Below are 23,932 nucleotides of genomic sequence, written 5' to 3' on the forward strand. Positions count from 1 at the left end.
ATATTAATTCTTTACTGTGATGTTGTTTAGGCCGCGATAGTCAATGCATGGCCGGAGACCGCCATCCTGCTTTCCTACGAAAAAGAAGCCAGCCCCCGCAGGTGATGTGGACGGCCGAATAAATCCATTCTCTAGTGCCTTCTGAATATACTCATCCATTGCCGACCTCTGGAGCAGACAATGAGAAAAGTCTACCTCTTGGAGGGCAAGTTCCTGGCAGCAACTCAATGGCGCAATCATATGGTTGGTGAGGTGGAAGAATGTCAGCCCGCGACTTACTAAACACATCCTGGAGATCAACATATTCAGCAGGGGGTGGAAGTTTTACCTGTGGAACGGCTAGTACCTTAGTTCTTGGCATATCAGACTCATGCTGGAATCAGAGTTGTCGTTTAAGCCCTAAAATAGACTTAGGAGATAAAAAAAATACCAGCTGTTGGACATGCACACCTTCATCTGGTGAAACGGCTGGTTGGTCAGTCAATCTGAGGATTGTGAGAAATTAGCCAAGGGTAACCAAGAAAAACTGGAAACTCAGGTGTGTCAATGATAAGAAACAACAGTGATTCCCGATGACAGTCTATTTCAAGTGAAATTGGAATGGTGCGGTGTGTTACCTGGCTGGACCCCAGAGGTCTGTTGTCTAAGGAGGTTATCGTGAGCTTATTCTGGAGTGTTATGAGTGGTATCCTCCAGCTCTTGGCCAGAGTGCTGTCCATGAAATTGCCAGCAGCGCCAGAATCAATCAATCAATGCAGAACTCTTGTGCCAACCATTACCCCAGGAGAAGTGCACCACCGTCGAAAAGCCAGCTGAAGATCGGGGGTAAGTTATTTCTCTCGTCTCAGCCCCCCTCTCTCTGGACAAGAAATCTCTTTTCCCAGAAGCTCAGGGCAATTAGTTCGAAAATGCCCCAGTTCTCGACAATACAAACAGCGCCGCTCCCGCATACGTTTGTCTCATTCAGATTGTGACAAGTGATTCTTGCCAAGCTGCATGGGTTCCTCTGTGCAAAGGTTTTGGAATGCAGGTTGAACTGGACTTACGTTGGTTTGGGCTGTGAGTCGGTCTTGTTGTTTCTCAGATCTCCTATCCCTAATTCGGTTATCCACTCGGATGGCGACATCAATGAGAGAATCTCGGAAGGCCAATTCATCTTTTAACTCAGGTGCAAGAGCCTGATGAAATGCTGTTGAAGAGCCTGCTCATTCCAGCCACTCTCTGCTGCCAGGGTACGGAACACGATAGCCATCTCTGCTACACTGCGTGTTCCTTGAGTGAGTTGCAGTAATCGTTGGTCATTTCCGACTCCTCCTCCTGGATGGTGGAATACCCTCCTCATCTCTACTAGGAATTGCTCAGAGTTTGAAGTAAACAGGGAACAACGTTCCAAGAGGGCCATAGCCCATTCCAATGCTCTTCCAGTCAGTAAGGTGATGATATAAGCCACTCGACTGCTGTCAGTAGGAAAACTACTGGGTTGAAGTTGGAAGGCTAGAGAGCACTGAGTGATGAAGCCCCTACAGCCCCTGGTATTTCCATCATATCTTTCAGAAGGTGGAAGCCTGGGTTCGAGAAGAGGAACTGCAGGAACTGGTTGAGGTTGGGGAACAGGAGGTGGCGTGGGTAACTCGGAGACCTCCTGGGATGGAGGATTTTGAGGCAAGGCTAGACGGTTCAACCACCGAAGAATCTCTGCAAGCATCTGTTCATGCTGCTGAATAGAAGTTGCTTGATTGGTGAGCTCAAATAATAGTCTCTCCACATTTGATGAAGGGCCTTGACTCTCTGCTGGGTCCATCGTTTGGTTCAGTCTTGCTGTAATGATACAGAGGCAGAAGCTATAGTTCTTGTCTTAAGCAGGATTAGAACCCCAGTCCCTGGACACAGAGCTGATGTGCTTCCTGAGTGAGCTAACTCAAGTTTGGGGATTTTGAGACCCAAGTGCAGAAGAAAAAAAAGAAAAAATATTGAGGAAACGAGTGGCATAAACTTCAAGTAGCTTTTACTTTGTAGATTGATCAAAAACAAAGCACAAAAAAAAAAAATAGCATCAAAGCTTTCAATGGTCACAAAAAGGAAAACAAAACAAGCACGATGGCTCTTAAAAAGACTCACGGAATGCACTGGGATACACTGATAGGTAGGCTCAAGACTGAACAAAAAACAATGACTGAAGGCAAACTTAAATAGGCCCTAACACAGGTGAGTATCATCAACATTTATTGTTAAGTAAAATAAAGAGTTCTTGCTAATGGTTTCCTCCTGGCAACTTGGAGGAGGATTGCAGGCAAAAGACCTCCTGCGCCCCCTTGTGACTGGGAGCCATGCCGCTGATCATGGCAGGAGTGTGACCCTGAGTGGTTGGAGGAAGTATTGCTGGCTAAAGTCTTACAATTGCATAGAGCTGCTTGTTGTATTTGTTGTTTGCTGATTTTCAAATATATATATATATATATATATATATATATATATATATATATATATATATATATATATATATATATTTTTTTTTTTTTTTTTTTTTTTTCAGTGTATGCATCAGTTCTTTGCATCTCATTTTAACGAAACTGTGATAACACTGATAATCTTTTGGTTGCTATAATCGTGATATGAAATGTTCCAGTCCCTAGTCCACTACTCACTGCTCCTATTGTGTGTGCACTAACCTGGATGTGTTAAATGCAGAGGACAAATTCTGAGTATGGGCTGCTATACTTGGCCTTCACCTCACCTCACCTCACTTCAAATTATTTATTTTATTATAATAATTATAATATTTTTATTATATAATATTTTATTTATTTAAAGTACTGGTTCTTGTGTGAGGAAGAAATTTGTTTTGTTAATCAAAACAACCCTCTAAGCCTTCCCTTGATTCCCTTAAAGGGATAGTTCACCCAAAAATGAAAATGTGATGTTTATCTGCTTACCCCTAGTGTATCCAACATGTAGGTGTCTTTGTTTCTTCAGTAGATCACAAATGAAGATTTTCAACTCCAACCGTTGCTGTGGGCCAGTCATTTAATTCAAATTATCAATTCAAAATCACCTGCATGCATTATAGCTGCATATTTATAATCAAAAACTTTTTACATTTTACAGCGTTGCACACTATATGCAATCACACATGACTATGTTGAGTTTATGAGTGCTAATAGACAGTCAGAGGCATTATGATTACTAATATCTGCAACATTGGCGTTTTTTCAGTGCATGCACTCTTATCACTCTTATCACTCTTCTATCAATCAATAGTCTTATCATAAACTGATAAACATAAACACATTTGGTGGTTGTTCTCTTGAGAACATTGGAACTAATATAAATAGGTTTTTCTATTTACAACGTATTTTTGCAATGTTGGGCAATGTCCAATCACCATCACAATCAAGTTGAGTCAATCACAAACAATACCTCACAGCGTCACACAAACATACCCCAACTGCAGTTATTAGCTCTAAAATAATGGTTTGGAATTAGCAATGGAGGCTTGGGTTTAGATGCATAAGAAATGAGTGCTGTTTAAAATAGAGATGTTTCGATACCCTTTTTTCCTTCCCGATACCAATTCTGAAACCTGTGCTCAGGGTATCGGCAGATATTGAGTACTGCGTGATTGTGTCATGAAGCATGTGAAATCAGTCCAATGGCATGACAAAACGTCATAGATGGGTGATATCATTGACCAGGAAACTATAAAGCACCCCTGAATTAGCTTCTGTGTCTTAAGCAAGTGCTTTTTGTTGACATTGTTTGTGTTTGTCTCTCTTGTAAAAAGTTAAAAATGGTGAATAAGCAGCAATTCAGGCAGTGTGTGTCTCATTGCCCTCGTTTCAGAATCAGAACACCTCTAATTTTAAAGAAAAAACCTGACTAATGTCTTGAAATAAATAATCGGAACAGTGGTTTGAGGTGGTAACCGTAGAATAAGCAGAATAATTGACTCCGGGCCGTTGAATTATTAAAAAAATAATACACAAAAACAATGTATTACTACCTTGGGTCAGGTGTGCATTATTTTTCACATAATTCAATGGCCTGTCGTCAATTATTCCTTACATAAAGATTGAATTGCTGTATTTTCCTCACACATAGCTGTCATATGGTTTCTGAACACTGGCATATGAAGGCTTCAGAGGCAAAAGCCTCAAAGTTTGTCTGATGTTTTCCTTTAAAATTTGCATTTTTGCTGCTCTTATAATCAGGAAACTCCTTCTTTTGTCCCTTGGCAAACAAATTAAACATTAAATAATTACTGTAAGTGATTATTAATTGATGACAGCATTTCCATTATTTTTAACATTTTGCTCTTTAGCCTTCATCCAGTTGATGAAATCATCCAAAAACAGTGACATTTGTTAAGAAAGTGATTTTTTTGTAGTGCAGGACAAAAGTCACTGAGTGACATTTGACCTTGTGTTTCTCATGTCCATCTTGTTGTTTCCCCCCTCTTGGCCCTGTCAGCCATGTTTACTTGATATTATAAAGATGGCCTCGTTTGAGTAGATGAACGTCAAACAGTTTCATTAATTTTTATTTTTAGTTATTTTATATTCTTTAAAATGGAAATTGTTCTCTTTTTCTTTTCTTTCTTTTTTCTTTTCTTTTTTTTATTTATTTATTTTTTACATTGTACATTGCTGAATCAGTTAGATCAATGTACTGTTATAGTTCCCTTTCAAGGGAACTCGCACTCCGTCAAAGTGCTGCGGGAACGCCGCTGCATGATTGTGTTATGAAGCATGTGAAATCAGTCCATTGGTGTGACAGAACAACATAGGTGGGTGACGTCATTGACCAGGAAAAAGCACCCCTGAATCAAACAGTGTTAGCTTTTGTCTTAAGCAAACGCTTTTTGTTGAAATTGTTTGTGGTTCAGCTTCCCTTCTAAGAGGAACCCTGCATCTAAGCAGACATTGAAGGGTTAGTTCACCCAAAAATTAAAATTATGTCAATAATGACTTACCCTCATGTTGTTCGACACTCGTAGGACCTCAACATAATGTAAACATATAAAGGCCATGCATAGAGTTTTGCAAATCATTTACGTACATTATTTTTATGGTTACTTTGAACAATGTGCTCATTTAATGCATCATAAATCAAAGAAGTGGCAAGATGATCCACAGTTTCATCCTTCAGACTGTCAAAAAAGAAAAACAGTATGATCCATCTAAAAGGCATCATTCTTCAGTCAGGACTTGAAATCGGGACCTGCTTGCTGTGATGTAGTTTTACTTCAAAAACTGTTGAATAATTGAAGCACACATATGTTTCATATGCTCTCAGGATTTTCTTCTGGTTCTGTGATAAGACAGGACTGGATAAGACATGTTTGTGCAGTAATTAACTCTATGCTGACGGGTAAGTTCACAGGAGAGTCAAACTGCTCAATCCTCACGTTGAACTAATTCTGGCCAAATCAAAACCACTTTAAATCATTCATCTTCACAAACTTAACATGAACAGACATCAGGAGGCATTTTCATCTGATATTGAGCTAAAATGCAAGTTTGAAAAATATGTTTTAATCCACATTATTATTGATTTAGAAACAAAGCACTGATGTAGAATTGTAAGCCAATTAATTTGAGCTCTTGAGCCATAATATTCAACCAATACTAAAAATCAAGCAAACAGACAGGGAATTCACAGATAATTAATTATGCAAATTAGACATCTGCACAGATATTCCTAATAAATAAGTGCTTAACACAATTTGCATGTGCAGTTCTCCATCTTGTACAGTAGCAGACTACATAACATTTATTACTGTATAGTTGTGTTACTGTACAAAAAAAGCACTACAAGCTATTTTTTTTAAATAACATGCCAATTACAACATGCTGTAACACTTACTTAAAGCTTTTATGTATAATGCAAAATACGTGTAAAAAAAAATCTTCCGTGAGCATGTAATATCCAAATCTCTGTATTTAGGGCACTTTTTCTGTTTCTTCGCCTCTTCATGACAGATCGCTTCCTGTACTCCTCAGTTGTGAGTCGCTTTGGATAAAAGTGTCTGCTAAATGCATAAATGTAAATGTAAATAATGCAACAAACAAAAATGCACAAACAAAATCTGCATTGATGAAGCAGTTTTACTGTAAACACTTCATTAACTATCCAAAACATCCAATACAATATTGTCTAAATATTCATATTTCTTTAAAACATATTATCATAATTATGTGTCGTAAAGAGCTCAAACAGGAAGGACTGTGCATCACACTCTTTTCATACAGCTTACATAAACAGATAATAATAAAGATAATTTAAAAGTAGACACTTACATGTTTCTATATAGATATATTGCTCATGTGACAAGTATTTGCTGAGTTTTGTTTAATTTTTGTGATGAGACTGAGACAGCAGAAAGCACATCCTGTTTGTTTTCTATATTTTACAACAGCACAGTAGACACAAATAAAAGTAAACCCTTCATAGTTTAGAATTCTGAATTATATATAGCTTTTATCTATACGAGCATAAATAAAACACACTAATTTGCTATAGTTCACACTAACTATAGCATGAAATATCTAATATTCTGATTGTCCAATATGGGCAAGTGGATGTGTTTTGTTGTTTAAACAGCTTTATAATAATTGCTTTAGTTGAGCTATATGCAAGATGGGCATTTTACTGTGTGTAAATCCAATCGGATCTATTGGATTTACAACATGTGTATCCATCCACTCCTCACAAAATAAATGAAAGTAAGTGGCTGGTAAACTGAGAGAATAGAAAAAACTTTAAATCTGTATCTGATATGAATAAAACTTGCTGTAATTATAATTGAAAGGATGCCTTATTGCAGAGTGTCAATTTACACCAAAATAGATAGTGTGTCTTGTTGGCAAGTGCTGTTTAAACTAGTTGGCTAGTCAAGATGTTGTGTCTGGGAATTCACCATTGACAGGGCTTAATCCGAGAGGCGGGATAAACGGTTTTCTTTCAAACTCCCTCTGCACGCAATTGGATAGCGCTACAACCAACCAGAGCAACGTGAAGCAGAGCTAGTTGATAGATTAAACTTTCGCCGCATCTGGTTGGCAAAACTCTGAACACATCTTCCCTTCTTAAGAATGATTTCATTGCTGTTCTTTGTTATTTTTTCAAAGGAAAGCTCAACTCCAAGTCTTCCAGAGTCACGGCCAGTTTCTTTGTTTACAAGTAGCATGCAACTCTGCCGTCACGTTATGTTAAGTCCGGCCACCGACTCTATACACGATGGGATTGGCCTGACCAGAGTTTGGTTTTTCCAGCTCTAAAGTCTATTGAGTGTTGCTTGACTACATTTGTGGCAGATTAGATTTGCTGCTGCTAGGGTGCGTCTAGATTTCTTGGCTACTAGTTGGCACTAACAATGCCTCGTTTGGCCTAACAAGATAAAAAAAATAGTCTTAAATGTTTCAACATCTTCAGTGACAGTGACAATAAGCCTCAAGGCTCTAGATTTTGGTGCGAACGGCCCAAGTTCAAATTCGCCTTTTGCAGAGCTCACTCTTCTCCTATTTACCGCCCCATATCACATCGGAAAGGCATTTACTGCCTCATGAAATGTTTAATCATTTAATAAATATAATGATTAACACTATATTATTGCATCCTGTAAATGTACCACAAAACTGAGATGCAAATAGTATGTATCTGTCAAACTAAAATATAAATAGCATCTAATTACTAATTAAAAATTACTTTTACAAAGAACTGCTACTTTTACATGCAAAATAAATTTTACATGTAAAAGTAAATTTACTAAAATTTTTGTTTTACCTGTACTTATGTGTATTTAATATATGAAACATAAAATAAGCACAATGTGCTTGAAAACACTGAATAGTTGTTGTATATGACAAACGCTGAGTACCTCCTTCTCTGGCTCAGCTCCAGCCAACACATGAAAGCACATTTGAAAATTCTAATCACACCAGTGTGATCGTATGCTCCAGGTACCAGCCAAGACTGATCGCACCGGTGTGATTGTAGGTGCGAAAGGTTAAACTTGATTTTTTGTTGTTAGTGAATAGTGGTGCGTTCAATTTTGATAGAAGGGTTAATTGTTTTTAGCAAGATTGGCCAATCCTGTTCCTGGAGATCTACCTTCCTGCAAAGTTCAACCCTGATCAAATACATATAAGACAGCCAGTTTATATCTTCAGGAGCATTTGATAATGACAGACGGGAGTGCTAGATCTGACCTGTCTGTGAACAACTTGAAAAATCTGTGTGGGGAATTATTTCACCCTCACACAAAATTCCAAATTGCATGGATTCCTATTGAAATAACAATGGTAAATGTGACCATGCCTTAAAAAAACAGTTGTAGTTGTTTTTTGTGCTGACACAGCACACAATAAAGTTCTGCAACCTTTCAGAGAATCCACCTCAGACTGTGTCCTCAGAACACAGGTCATCCAAATCTTGTCATCCCACAGGTATTTAGAGGAACTGCTCAACTGAATCTCAGCTAAATGTCTGAGATGTCAAAGATGAATGCTTTCTTGACAGTGGCTAAACATGCTTGACTGCTGAGGACAATTTCAGCTGTTGCTAGGGATTCAAAGTGATGGTTAACAAGAGAAAACAGAATAGAGCACATGCAGTTCACTGCTTTATTGACTTTGAAAGGATAAAGGTGTACATAGAAAATATTGCTGCATACCTTTGTAATAAAAAACATTATTTACGCAAGGTAAAATCTGAAATTATGTGATTTCAGGTAATATTATAATTTGAAAAATAAAGAACAGAAAGGTAGTGCAAAATGAGCACAGGGAACCCTGAATATAAAGGCTAAAAAAAAAACTGAATATAAATGCAAAACTAAAAAACCAACAAAGAACACAAACACACAAAAAATAAGCAAAAAAAACAAAAACAAAACAAAACAGTAAAAATGTAAATTGCAGCTTTACTTAAAGTTGAACTATGTAACTTTTCCGTCCGCTAGAGTGTGCCTATTCAAAACAAAGGTGTAGCTTGATGATGCCAAGTTTGAGCTCAGAATCTTACATTTGGTCTTCACCTCATAGTCGGTGGAAAAGAATCGGGATAGGACATGGGCAGAAATCATGTTCATGGATTCTGTTATTAATGTTACTGTATGAAGCGAAGCAGGACCGAGTGTTGTGGAGCTGAGCAAGGCCACTGAAGTGATTGTTACGCAACACACAGCTCGCCAGCAGCGGGACTTTTATTGTGACAGGACACAGTCGCTGGCGCCATTTCCGTTTTCCGGTCACAAGTATGAGGTAACGCATACATAAAAATGTATCGTATTAAATATATTTAAGTGTGTTTAAAATTATGTTATGATGTTACTCTGTGTGTTCGCTCAGCGGCTGCTGTGACACTTGTTGCACACTGCTAAGAGTAAAGCATTTCTGCCAAATAAAACCAGAAACCGAGGGTAACGCAGACATGACGCAAATGACAGGCGATTCCCTCAGACATCCTTGGTTAAAATAGCAATTTTCTCAAAATATACAAAAAGTTGGAAACATTTGGGATATTATAAGAACTCAACTGAACAAAATATATAACACTGGCCTGGTGGTTTTTGGATATTTTACTGCAAAAAGCCTACATAGTGCACCCTTAATAAGTATAATAAAAATAAAAGTATTGTGAGTTTTACTTAATAAGTGTTTGTTCAGTCAATGTAATATTGTTGAGTGAAACGCACAAATAAATGTTTACATAACTAACTGGGCAGTGGCTCTGTAGTTCCCAGCATGCTTTGCAAGCGACTGCATTAGGAGAGTTAATTTAGTGATTGACATTGAGCCCTAACTATAAGCGCCGCAACACAATAAAACGTATGTCTTCCATCTTAATTCGAGTTTTTGCCCTAACCAACCGCGATGGTAACACACAATGATTCTATTTTAGAAACGGTTTTTATTTCTGCAATGTCACAGCTAGAACAGCACAAAACATGGCAATGTTAATCTCAGGGAATGTTTATGTGCTTTATTTATTGTTAAAAGCGTGCAATGTGACTTTAAATATCATTTAGTGCTCCCAGCTTTGGAACGTACTTGTACTAAAAGTAACAATGGATAATTCACCTCAGATCTTGAAATTAAACAAATGGAAACAAAAACGATTAAACTATGAACAAAGAAGTTTATTCTATGACAAAGATTGTTTTAGTAACTCAGGATGTGTTTTAGTAACTCAGGATGTAATCTTTGGGGCCAAAGCCTACACCTCCACACGCTGTTCTGATTGGCTGTGGTTTTGGATTGATTTTGTCACATCTCATACAAACAGGAAGGTACCCACTACCCAAATGTCTTGGGCGGAGCTATGAGGTCATGTTCTGGAGCCGTCTCTGGACGCGAGTCAGGGTCTGGAGCCATTTCTGGATGCTAGTCAGGAGCTGACAAGCCTCAATATAAAGTGCTGCATCTGGTGTGGAAAGACCCTGGAATCGTATCGCATCACATCTATTTAGGACATGGTGGAAGCATTATTTAATGTGTTTTTCAGTAAAGGGCAAGTATAGTTTAGTACTGTTGTTAGTTTGTTAATGTTTAATGTTCAGTAAAGTTCACCGACAACCATTTTCCAGCCTGTGACTAGCATCCAGAGACTCCTCCAGCCACTGACCATCATCCAGCTACTTCTCCAGCCACTGACCAGCATCCAGCTACTTCTCCAGCCACTGACCAGCATCCAGCTACTTCTCCAGCCACTGACCAGCATCCAGATACTCCTCCAGCCACTGACCAGCATCCAGAGACTCCTCCATCCACTGACCAGCATCCAGAGACTGCTCTAGCCACTGACCAGCATCCAGAGACACCTCTAGCCTGTGACCAGCATCCAAAACTCCTCCAGCCACTGACCAGCATCCAGAGACTCCTCCAGCCACTGACCAATGTCTAGCTACTCCTCCAGCCATTGACCAGCATTCAGAGACACCTATAGCTCGTGACCAGCGTCTAGAGACTCCTCCAGCCACTGACCAGTGTCTAGCTACTATTTTAGCCACTGACCAGTGTCCAGAGACTCCTCCAGCCAATGATCAGCATCCAGCTACTTCTCCAGCCACTGACCAGCATCCAGAGACTCCTCCAGACCCTGACCAGCATCCAGAGACTCCTCCATCCACTGACCAGCATCCAGAGACTGATCTAGCCACTTACCAGCATCCAGAGACACCTTTAGCCTGTGACCAGCATCCAAAACTCCTCCAGCCACTGACCAGCATCCAGCTACTTTTCCAGCCACTGAACAACATCCAGAGACTCCTCCAGCCACTGACCAGTGTCTAGCTAATCCTCCAGCCATTGACCCGCATTCAGAGACACCTATAACTCGTGACCAGCGTCCAGAGACTCCTCCAGCCACTGACCAGTGTCTAGCTACTATTTTAGCCACTGACCAGTGTCCAGAGACTCCTCCAGCCACTGACCAGCATCCAGAGACACCTCTAACCGGGGACCAGCGTCCAGAGATGGCTCCAGCCCCTGACCAACATCCAGAGACCACTCCAGACCCTGACCAACATCCAGATATGGCCCCAGACCCTGACCAGCATCCAGAAACGGCTCCAGACCATGACCCCATAGCGCCTCTGTGGCCTCCTGAACGAGCCACCATGGCTCCCTGAACTGTCTGCACTGCCATGGTCCCATGAACTGTCTCCAAGGCCCAGGTCTCCCCAGGCTGCCAGGCCCGTCGCTGCCTTGCAAGGTTCCATGCCCTGTGATTCTGCTCGCCATCCCTCCCCCAAGACCGTCCTCCTAAACTTTTGTTTGAATAATTTTTGTTATGCGTCAGGAGCCTCCTATAGAAGGTGGTGATCTGTCACGGTGTGTTTGGGTTTGGTTCATGTTCATGCTTACTGTTTGTTATGTGATTTCCCTTGCCTTCATGTGAACTTGCCATGTGTTCTGTTGTCATTGGTCCATTTGTTTAGCTATTAGTCCTTTTGTATTTAAGCCCTTGTGTTTGCGTCTTTGTCTAGTATTGATGTTGCAACTAGTGCTTAGATTGGGCTCGGCCCGATCATTAACTGTAATTATGAGCCAGGGCTCTACATAACGCCCATTTTGGGCGCATTTACGCCTAAAAATAACTGTGTGCGACTGTGAAAAAATATTTAGGCGCTCAGGTGCGAGTGAGCTGCTCAATTCTCATGAATGGATGTGTAATACATTCGGAATGAAAACTACAACTCCCAAAGTGCATAAACACAGAGAAACTGACAGGCTACGTTCTCCTACTGCAATCAACTGCTTTTCATGCCTTCAGTCAGCAGAATAAGTGCAAAAAAAGTGTGCGACAGACTACACTTCGTGATCGTTTACAAAGTGAAACGTGTGTGACGACGCAGCCATGCGCACTTTACCAGACACCTCACGCTGATGATTTACAGCCAAATCAAAATGAACTGGAAATACCACATTTGGATTATCATAAACAAGCTCAGAAATAAGCGGATGCTTTATCTGGGGCATAAATGCCATCAAAAAATAATTTATTAACAATACATTTAAAAAGCCCTTGAGTTTAATCTTTATCACACATGCTATTTCGGAAAATACTTAATGTATACAATAAGCAAGTATATCATGAAGATTTTTCCCAAACCGTGTTTTTGTCTTATCCTGAATGAATCACGTTGGTACAAAATAAGTGTTTATATTTCCACTTCGGATTAGCACAGTATATGCGCGACTCACCATAGACACAAGCATGCGGTTCTGTTTATGAAGCGCCAGAGCGCCAAAAGTTACTACTTGCTATTGTACTGATCTTGTCCAAAAATCCAATAGACAAGTTGATATTAAGTAACAACGTTTTAGCCACAACATTGTCTATTTGTGAAAATCCAAGACATACCAGAACTGATTCGCATCTCCAAGCGATTCGATTCAAATGAATCTTGTATTTTGAACTATTGACTGAATGACTTGCCGCCACCTACTGGCGGTTCTATTTTCATATTTATACTTTGCATGGACTTTTTATTTAAAATATTAAACTTAGCTTAATTTCTACTAATTTCTAAATTCAAAACGTGTATGTAAAACATACAACATTTACCCGCTGCATTAAATGCTTTAGGTGTTTGGTTGTTTGTGTACTGTGTGTATTTCTGCTGTACTCTAAGAAGTTAATGATAATATGTCAGAATTATGTGAATTTTGGAGTTTTAGCTTTAGTTTTAAACTATGTATATAACGGTTGTTTCTGAGTATATTTTATATTTCACATTTCAGGGTTTTGTGCTGCAATATCCTAATTGTCAAACCTTAAATAAACCCTGAACACTATGTAAATGTGTCTAAATCTCACTTCAGATTGAGCTTCTGTGCCACTTCTGCTGTGCAAAGACGGATCTTTTGATGCACATCTCATTTGATTGGAAACAGTCTGATTGTGTCTAATTGTTCTAACTGAAATTATTACTTAAATTAACATTTTAAAAACAACTTTTCTATTAATGTAAGAAATTGACAGATTGTATCAAATACATTTAATAAGATTAGAAAACATTGCTATTATAATGGTAAAAATGCCCCTGGACATTCATTTAAAGGGGTGGTTCCGTGTTTTTTTTCGAGGCTCGGTTGTGTTTATGGGGCACAGTCTTAATACTTTTCTTTTTTTTGTTGCCGTATTTTTCTTATATTTTACCTTTACTCCACACCGCTGTCTCCACTGTTCTTTGAATGGCTTGTTTGCTTCCTGCTTCGAAGGCCATCCCTCCGAAAAATGCAATGGTCTTAGATTGGTTAGATGGCCAAATGTAGTTTCATGTATTTTTATTGGCTGAAGTGCCAAGCACAGGTTGTCTGGAAACACCACGCCCCTTACCATTACAGGGCAGAAGTCACATCTGGGGCAGTGTTTATGTTAGTAGCAAGGGTTTATAATGTCACCAACCCGGGAAGAAACTTGTTGTAGTCCAAACCGGCTGTTTTTGTAGGCAATAAACTGCCATAACTTTAAAAGACAATATCTCTGTTTGCCTTAAACTTTCAGCGCTGTAACTTTTGCAGATACTGTTTATGTTCAAGCAGCAACACACTAACTAAAGTTTAAAAAAAGTGAAATTGCATGCAACCACCCCTTTAAAAGGACAAATATCGTCCTGTAATAGGAAAATTATAATTGGCATGTGTTTGATGGATTAGAATGTGCTCCTAAATTTTTGACTGTGCTCCTAATTTTTTATAATTAGGAGCACAAGTGCTCCTCAAGAAAAAAGTTAGCGTAGAGCCCTGTGAGCCCGAGACCAATTTTAACCTGACCAATTTTTAAAACGTGGGTATTCTGATGAGAACGAGCCTGTAATGAGCAAAGCGGACCAGTGTGACTCATGTTAAAAATAACATTGATAAAATGAAATGAGCTGATAACATTCTCCAGACCGACTTTACAGCCGAATCAAATTTTGTTGCTATATTTTCCTGTTTAACACTGTGAAGCTGCTTTAAAACAATTTTCGTAGGAGATCACGTGACCCCTCGGCAGCGATGCACGCATAGTCCTTCACTCTGCTCACTTTGCCAAATATTGTAGTATTCTGTCAGTAAATTTTGAACCACTCTTTATCTAGCCCATAATGAGTACTCCAGCAGTCAAGGAGAGTCGGAAAAGAGAAGTTGAACAATCGCCAATAAAGAAAAAATTCAAAGATTGCACCATCTCCAGAGAGGATCTCGACGCTGCTATAGCCAACGGTATTAAGCTAGCGCTCAAAGAGCAACAAAGTTCTCTAGATTCGATCGTGGCATTGACAGTAAGAGAAGCGATAGACTCTATATTGACCCCAGCATTGCGGGACTTGCATCTGAACATACAATCGACCAACGACTCTCTTAAAGAGTTGAAAACAGAAGTGGAAAAGCTAGCTACCACGTCTAAACAGACGCGTGACCGGGTCGATTCCGTTCAGTCAGCTGCACGTGAGGATAGGAGGACAGTAACAAACATAAGAATTCAGTGTGAACAACTTACAGAAAAAGTGACGGACATGGAAGACAGGAACAGGAGAAACAACGTACGACTGGTGGGGTTGCCTGAGGGGGCGGAAGGCCCCGATGCAGCCGGTTTTCTCAGAGCTAATCTCCCCAAGTGGATCCCCTCGCTAAAAGGTCGCGATATCGAGATTGATCGTGCCCACCGAGTGTATGACGGTAAGAAAAACTCCGATCGGCCGCGTACTCTCATCTTCCGGGTACTTAGATGGCATGACAGACTGGTGATCCTGAAGGGTGCCCGCCAGGCGTATCCGGTGAAATATTCGCAGGACAATGTCACGCTACTATTTTTCCCCGACTTCAGCCCAGCCACAACTACCAGGAGAAAGAGCTTTAATCCTGTCCTGAAGAAGATGACAGCACTCGGTCTCCAGCCCTTCCTCATCTACCCGGCGGCAATCAAACTACGGTACAAGGGTGAACAGATGATGTTCGACTCTCCTCAAAAAGCAGAAGAATTTGTTGGCTCACTGCCACAGAAGAAGACGTATTCGGCAGCTCTACAAAGCAACGGTAAAATAGCGGCTAGCGTCTCCATCTCTTCAGTCCAACGAGGTGAACCTGACTACGAGGTGCGTGGTGATTCAAACTGCTCCGAAGAGGACGTTAACAGGGTTGTCATGGACACTTGTTAATCTCTTGCTGAAATGTTGTAGCCTTCTTCGCATCCCCTTACACTGGCCCGTCGACTGGCGAACAAGAAGAATATAAAAGTGTTTGCTTTTATGTTTAGTTTTTAAGGAGGAGAAAGACAAAAAAAATAAAAATAAAAATAAATCTATCGCTTGTAAGCGAATAGAGAGTAGGTTCGATCGCGATGTGTTTGGCTCTGTGGGCCTTTTGGGGACATGTCCTGCGTTGAAGTGGATTGGTCACGTATCAGCATTTGTTTTTGTTTGTGCAGACCTACATTCATGGGAATGTGCGGCCTGCTCCGGTTGTTGTACATAGTTATTTATCGTCCCTTCCCTTTGCGTTTTTCTACCCCCTGCAACAGACATAACTTACTTTACTTTTACTTATTTTGCTTTTCTTTTAAAAGGAGCACACGTCTAAATGGATTAGTATCCAGAATATATAACATTACTAACCCTTATCATTTGCATTGTGGCATTATGGTTGTCTCTCTTCATTTATACTTAATTTGTGCATTGCTAAAACAAAATGCATGCTCTAAAAATCTTATCACTCAATGTGAATGGCCTTAACTCTCCCATCAAACGTACCCGTATATTAGAATATCTACATCGTAGGTTGATTTCTTGTACCCTGATACAGGAGACTCATTTTAAACAAGGTGATGTTGCGCGTTTTCAAAACAAGTATTATAAATTGGCAGCCTTTTCTTGTGCTCTTAATAAAACGAAGGGGGTGGCTATCCTAGTTGACAGAAAGTTACATTTAAATATTGAACAAATCGGGAATGATGAGGAGGGTAGATTTGTTTTTGTCCGCTGCAAAATACATAATGACAGGTTAGCACTGGTCTCCATTTACTGCCCAAATGAGGCAGACGGTAAGTTTTTCACAAATATTTCCAATACATTGCTTGAACAAATTGATTGTCCTTTAATTGTGGGTGGTGATTTTAATGCTGTCATCAATCCTGCATTGGATAAATCTCACCAGGATATAACGGCTAACCCTTCTTCAAAGTTATTGAATAAATTTATCACTGAACTTAACATAATAGATCTTTGGAGAATTCAGAATGCCACAGCCAAAGACTTCACATTTTTTTCTAATAGACATAAGACTTTCTCTAGGATAGACTATATCTTTCTCAGTCCATCTCTAATTTCATCTAACTCCTCCATCTCTATTTTACCTATGTTATTGTCTGACCATGCTGCAGTGTTATGTAATGTTCACCTTTCCAACATGAAGACCAAAGCCCCTAGATGGCGTTTTAACACATCAGTACTAAATAATCAGATATTCATTAATTCAATAAAAGATCATATAAAGGAATTTCTTGAAATTAATACATCTTGCAACGTAAACCCCCAAATATTATGGGAGGCAACTAAATGTGCTATACGAGGATTCTGTATATCTTTTTCTTCTAATCTTGCTAAAACAAATGTTCGCCAGCTTACTCAGTTAGAAAATAAGATCCAGCTTTTACAAAATTTACAAAAACAAAATTTTACGGAGCAACAAGCCACGCGATTATCCACTTTGAAAGAAGAATATGAGCTGCTCTCACAATCAAAGGCAGAGTTTATTTTACACAGGACCAGGCAAAAATATTATCTTGAATCAGAGAGACCTAGCCACTTATTGGCCCTCAGGTTAAAGGAATGTGAATCAAAGGCATATATCAGTGCAATAAAAACTTCAAATGATCAGGTCACCACAAATCCTTTGATAATCAATGACATTTTTAAAGGTTTTTACACAAACCTATACAAAACTGAAATTGACTATGAGGAATCAATTTGCAAAGAGTACCTAGGTAAGTTAGAACTGCCCCGGATCCCACAGATTGATAAAGACTCTCTGGAGGCCCCGTTAAATTTGGAGGAGCTCCATGAATCACTAAAAAGTCTTCAGAAGGGCAAATCACCAGGCCTAGATGGCCTCCCTCCTGAATTGTATCTAGAAATATGGGATTTGGTAGGGACTCTTATGCTTGACTCATTCAACTTTGCAATTGAGCACGGCACATTTCATAGAGATCAAAAAACATCTTTAATATCGCTACTTCTTAAAAAGGGGAAAGATCCGTTAGATTGCTCCAATTACAGACCGATATCACTTATTCCATGCGACCTAAAAGTTTATGCCAAAATTCTTGCCTCTCGCATGGAGAGAGTTATTCATCATTTAGTCAAAGGGGACCAAACCGTTTTTTTTAAGGGGCGTCTTGCATCTGATAATATGCGTCGACTCTTTCATATACTTGATTTTGCAGACACCCATCCAAGTCCATGTGCGGTTTTTTCACTTGACGCAGAAAAAGCCTTTGACAGGCTAGAGTGGAACTATATGTGGGCAGTTCTGGAATGTTTTGGATTTGGTGAACGTTACATCTCTATGGTTAAGACACTTTATCACTCACCTGTGGCATCAGTTTTAACTGGTAACATTATCTCCCCTTCATTCCCTCTACAGCGTGGAACGAGACAGGGATGTCCATTTTCCCCCTTATTATTCTGTTTATCCCTTGAACCTCTAGCACAAGCCATTAGGAAATCTGAGATAGCACCAATTAAGATCCATGATCATGAACATATTATTTTGTTGTATGCCGATGACATTATATTATATCTAGATAACTTTGACAGGTCAGTAACCGGTATAATCAAGGAATTTGATCGCTTTAGTAGTTTATCGGGGTACAAGATAAACTGGACCAAATCTGCTTTAATGCCAATAAACAATATTAAGGTTAACTCTTCTATCCCCTCATTCGTTCCTATTAAACATTCTTTCATCTATTTAGGTATTACTATATATAAAAACATCCATAAGATTGCCAGAGACAATTTTAATAACATTTTAGCCAAAATTAAGAGTGATACTCAACGATGGAATAATCTTAAAGTATCTCTTCAAGGCAGAATATCTACAGTCAAAATGAATTTGCTACCTCGGCTCAATTTTCTTTTTTCTATGATACCACTTTCCCCCCCTCCAGGTTACTTTAAGGAGATCAATTCCATACTTTCCCAGTTTATCTGGAATGCTAAACGGCCCAGAATAAAACTTGCCACTTTGCAGCAACCTATACTGTCAGGAGGACTGGCTATGCCAAATTTTGAATTATATTACTGGTCGTTTCAAATCAAGGCCCTTCATAATTGGGTGGACCCTCAGTCTAAGGTCTCATGGAGAGTAATTGAAGCGGACAAGGTTAAACCACATAGACTCCAAGATATTCTATTTGCGGGCACAGGAAAGAAAAATGATGAACATAAGTTCGGCCCAGTTGTGGCCAACTCTCTAAGGATCTGGAAAAGGGTTGAACGTCTGATGGGAGGGCCCGTTAAATTTTGCAGAGATACACCATTATGGCACAATTTAAATTTTCTGTGCGGAAGTCGACCATTTGTCCAGCCTTCTTGGTCTTCACTGGGCATAAACACATGCGGTGACTTGTATGACGACAAGGGACTCTGCTCACTTCAAGAACTAAGAACTAAATTCTTTTTACCAGCATCCTCATACTTTGTCTTTTTTCAATTACGCTCGGCTCTCAAGGCGTATGGAGTCCCTTGGGTATCCCCTATTTCTCCTCATCCTATGTGGGATTGGATCGCTTCACACTCTGGTCGGCCATCTGTCTCATTAATATACAGTAAAATTAATGATCATATTGCAAAGCCTCTTTCTATTAAGTTTATCTGGAATCGGGAATTATCCGATCTGAACTTATCTGTCGACTGGGAGAGGGTATGGTCTAATCTGATTTTAACTTCTAAAAATTTGGCTCACCGTCTTATTCATTTTAAAGTCATTCATAGAGCATACATAACCCCTTACAAAAGGTTTAAAATGAAAATGCAATCAACCTATAACTGCCATATCTGTAAAACTGTAGCATCAGGTACTTTTCTCCACATGTTTTGGGAGTGTCCAATCGTTGCCAATCTATGGACTCATGTAAATTTAGTCTTGTCCTCTTTGCTACAAATTGATTACAGATCTAATCCAGGTCTATGTCTTCTCAATGATGATTCTGACTCCTGTTTAACTCTATTACAAAAGAGAATGTTGTTTGCTGGGTTTACAGCAGCAAAGAAGACAATAATACAGAATTGGTTTACCCCGAACATGTGTGTAAAAACTTACTGGATACATAGCCTTCTTATAATTGTGACTTGTGAATGTACAACAGCACGAATTAACAAGGCTAAACCCAAGACCATTGATGCATGGCAATGTTTTTCCTCCAGCATATTGGAATATGTAAAGGAATGAGAATGTAAAGTAGCTCCTTTTTATTTTTTATGTGATTTATTATTATTATTATTATTTTTTTTTTTTTTTATATATATATTTATATGTATTATCTTTTTATTTATATTTATTTATTTTTCTATTATGATTATTATATTTAGATTCATTTATTGATGACTAATCTGTTGCTTCCCCTTCCCTGTTGGTTTGTTTGGATTTTATTTTGTTATATGTGAAACAATAAAAAGTTGATCACAAAAAAAAAAAAAACAATTTTCATTGTAAAAGTGCTATAAATAAAGTTGACTTGATATGATTTTGCTCAATAATACGCAGGCGCGTGAACCACTCACCGGCTAAATGACATTTTTTAATTAAGTATTGAAACCGCCAGTAGGCGGCAGCGATTCACTGTTTAAATGAGTTAGCCACTTAAATCGTTCATTCATCCAATTTGTTCAAAAATCAAACACCGATGTGAATACTTTTGTCATTAATAATTACAGACACTATTGAAATATGAACTAGCAAAACCGATGGCTGCTTTGGTAACTTTTTATACTGATATAGCTAAATACATTGCAGTGGATTAGCTAGCTATGTGGTTTGTACATAGTTATTACACAATATTCTCATACCTCATTCTCAGTAAATGCTTTATTTATTTTTTGTACCTCTCTCTAACCAGCAGTTAAATATAGCTTCTCTTAATTTTTGCCGCTAACGTTACCCGTGTGCTCTCCTATTCAAACACCACTCGCGTTGTTTTGGTGAAAGTGCGACTCATTGGTTGGGCATTACCAATCGGTTCAATAGAGGGGGAGTATTTTTTTGTCCAATTTATTATGGGGGGGGGGGGGGTTACATACCATTTGTAACCCCAATTGGAAACCATTGGAAGTGTCGAACATCAATTATTAAATAGAAATATTAACATAGAGGTCATTAAAATATGGTCTCGAGACCAAGTCCGAGTCTCGAGTACAAATCACTGCAAAACGAATCAAAACAAAAAAAGATTTAGTTTAGCAAAGTGCAGTGTTCACACAAGCAGCTTATGACTCAGTTCAGAAGGCTGCGCTCCATCACTGCATGTACTGAGTTTAACATGCATTTTTACACTAATCTTGACTTGTGCAACTTTGTAGACTACACATTTGTTTCTTAGTTGTAGTATTAGCTCTTACTTTGCTATATATATATATATATATATATATATATATATATATATATATATATATATATATATAATTATTATTATTATTATTTCTGATTACAGCATAGGTTTTTGCCCACCCAATTAGACTAATAAAGTAATGATTAAAAAAACAAACGCTTCATCAAGGGCCCGGCTCGACCTGGCACGCTGCTCGGTTTCGGGTAAGGATTAGGGCAGGAAATCTAAACTCTAGTTGTAACCTATTGTTTGGTGAGTTCATGTTAGGTCCAAGACTATGTTGTTGTTTTTTGTTTTGTTTTAGTCAAACGAAGTCCATGTTTTTGTATCCGCTCAAACTCACCTTCAGTGGACTAAATTGTTACAGTAATCGGTTTTGTCTTTTTTTGTCAAAGCCATCTCATGTATTTTTCTCAAATATACTCTTCTCCTTCCAGACACCCTCAATACTTCAAATGCTTTAGATTTCACTGAGCAGCGAGCAAGCCTGTGTTGCTCTGCCAGTTGCTCTGGGAACAGGCATGATAAATGTTTTTATTTTATTTTCTCTACAGCTCTCCTCGGACTAAATGTGATTCATAGAAATGTACATAGCTGCCAATTACCTGGGAAAATGAAGATCAAATTGTCTGCCTTGGGGATGACATAAATGTATTTTAAATGAGACAAACCCCTCCACCCCCCAACGTTTCTTTCTGAAGAAAATTCCAAATAATGTTTTGTACTTAGGCATAAAGGAGAATTTATTTCAAGCTTGATACTGAACGTGTGTTGCCTTGTCAATTAACACTATTAACACTAAAAAAAGCCCTCCAATTGCATCCTCAAATATCATGTATGATTAAAGGAGTTTCCTGGGAGTCTTAATCTCCTGAGGTTTTGAGAATGAAATTCATGTCAACTAGATGTACAACTGGGAGAAATAAATGGAGCTGTAATATAATCCATAAAAATGCTCCTCTCCTTTGGGAAATCACATTGGTCCTGCATTCCACAAAAACACCCCCTCCCACAACCTGTGGACTGTATCACAATTTATTATATGATCCGGAAAATATTAGATCTGCACTTGCATAACTATTATATGATAGCTGATGTGTTCATATTAATTACTATTAATTACTAGCTGTTTTGTTCTGCCTCATTGACCTGTACCAAGCAAGATGAAGTTTCAGAACGAGATGAAACATCTCTGTACTGTACTATATTTTGAGTCATTTTTGTCAAGTTTAAAAATATATACTGTATCGACAAAGATAGTGGTTTATTTTCCATTGTATAGTTTTGTTCCATCACTATATATTTGCAACATGCACACTAATTTTATTTTTTACACTAATTTATATTTACAGTTATGCTTTTAGCAGTGCATTCTAATTAATTTAATTATTCAAGCCCAAATTATTCTTGAATGCATGTTTGGAAGAGAAAAAAAAAACAGGATAATGTTATATTAATGTTCATTCTCTGCAAGCACATTACATATACACTCACCTAAAGGATTATTAGGAACACCTGTTCAATTTCTTATTAATGCAATTATCCAATCAACCAATCACATGGCAGTTGCTTCAACGCACTTAGGGGTGTGGTCCTGGTCCATCCAGTATGTGGCAGTCCTGTGGGCGAAAATGCCTTGTTAATGATAGAGGTCAGAGGAGAATAGGCCGACTGATTCAAGCTGATAGAAGAGCAACTTTGACTGAAATAACTACTTGTTACAACTGAGGTATGCAGCAAAGCATTTGTGAAGCCACAGCACACACAACCTTGAGGCGAATGGGCTACAACAGCACAAGACCCCACCAGGTATGACTCATCTCCACTACAAATAAAAAAAGAGGCTACAATTTGCACGAGCTCACCAAAATTGGACAGTTGAAGACTGGAAAAATGTTGCCTGGTCTGATGAGTCTCGGTTTCTGTTGAGACATTCAGATGGTAGAGTCAGAATTTGGCATAAACAGAATGAGAACATGGATTGTTACCACTGTGCAGGCTGGTGGTGTAATGGTGTGGGGGATGTTTTCTTGCCACACTTTAGTCTCCTTAGTGCCAACTGGGCATCATTTAAAAGCCATGGCCTACCTGAGCATTGTTTCTGACCATGTCTATCCCTTTATGATAAACATGTACTATACTCTGATGGCTCCTTCCAGCAGGATAATGCACCTGTTCTTGAACATGACAAGGAGTCCACTGTACTAAAATGGCCCCCAGAGTCACCAGATCTCAACCCAATAGAGCATCTTTGGGATGTAGTGGAACAGGAGCTTTGTGCCCTGGCTGTGCATCCCACAAATCTCTGCAAGATGCTATCCTATCAATATGGGCCAACATTTCTAAAGGACAGAAAATTGGTTAGTAATGAAGAAATGTTGGGATGTATTAACATGTTTTCATAACCATGTTTGAGTGGTACAATTTATTTACACATCTCCATAACCATGCTTGAGCGATTGTTAAAAAGATGCATTTTAGGATACATTTACATAAATTAGCATTAAATGTTTTTAATTATTTAAAAGTTAATGTTGAGAGAAGGGTAATACAACAAAATAATTAATCACAAGAAGTGCTATGATGTTTGGACAGATGAAAAACATCCAACAGACAGTTTCACTTTTTTACAGCACTGTCACTGGGGCAGTACCCTAAGGTACAAAGCACAAAGATACTAATATGTACTTTTAAGGTACTAATATGTAGCATTTAGGGGTGCCTACCAAATATGTTACCTTAAAGCAGGCCTTTCTGATCAGCAGTTACCTTAACTGCTGAAGCAGGCCTTTCTGATCAGTTTGATCAGGTGTTCAGCTGTTCTGCTGGGAAATATGGG

General features: G+C 38.8%; 1 protein-coding gene across 1 annotated transcript in view; it reads left to right on the forward strand.

The window, feature by feature from the left end:
- The window catches only part of oprd1a (opioid receptor, delta 1a), a 56,679-nt gene that overhangs the window by 28,110 nt on the left and 4,637 nt on the right, over nucleotides 1-23,932 (forward strand). The window lies entirely within an intron of this gene.

Source organism: Pseudorasbora parva, chromosome 19, assembly GCF_024679245.1.
Source record: "Pseudorasbora parva isolate DD20220531a chromosome 19, ASM2467924v1, whole genome shotgun sequence".
Taxonomy (NCBI): Eukaryota; Metazoa; Chordata; class Actinopteri; order Cypriniformes; family Gobionidae; genus Pseudorasbora; species Pseudorasbora parva.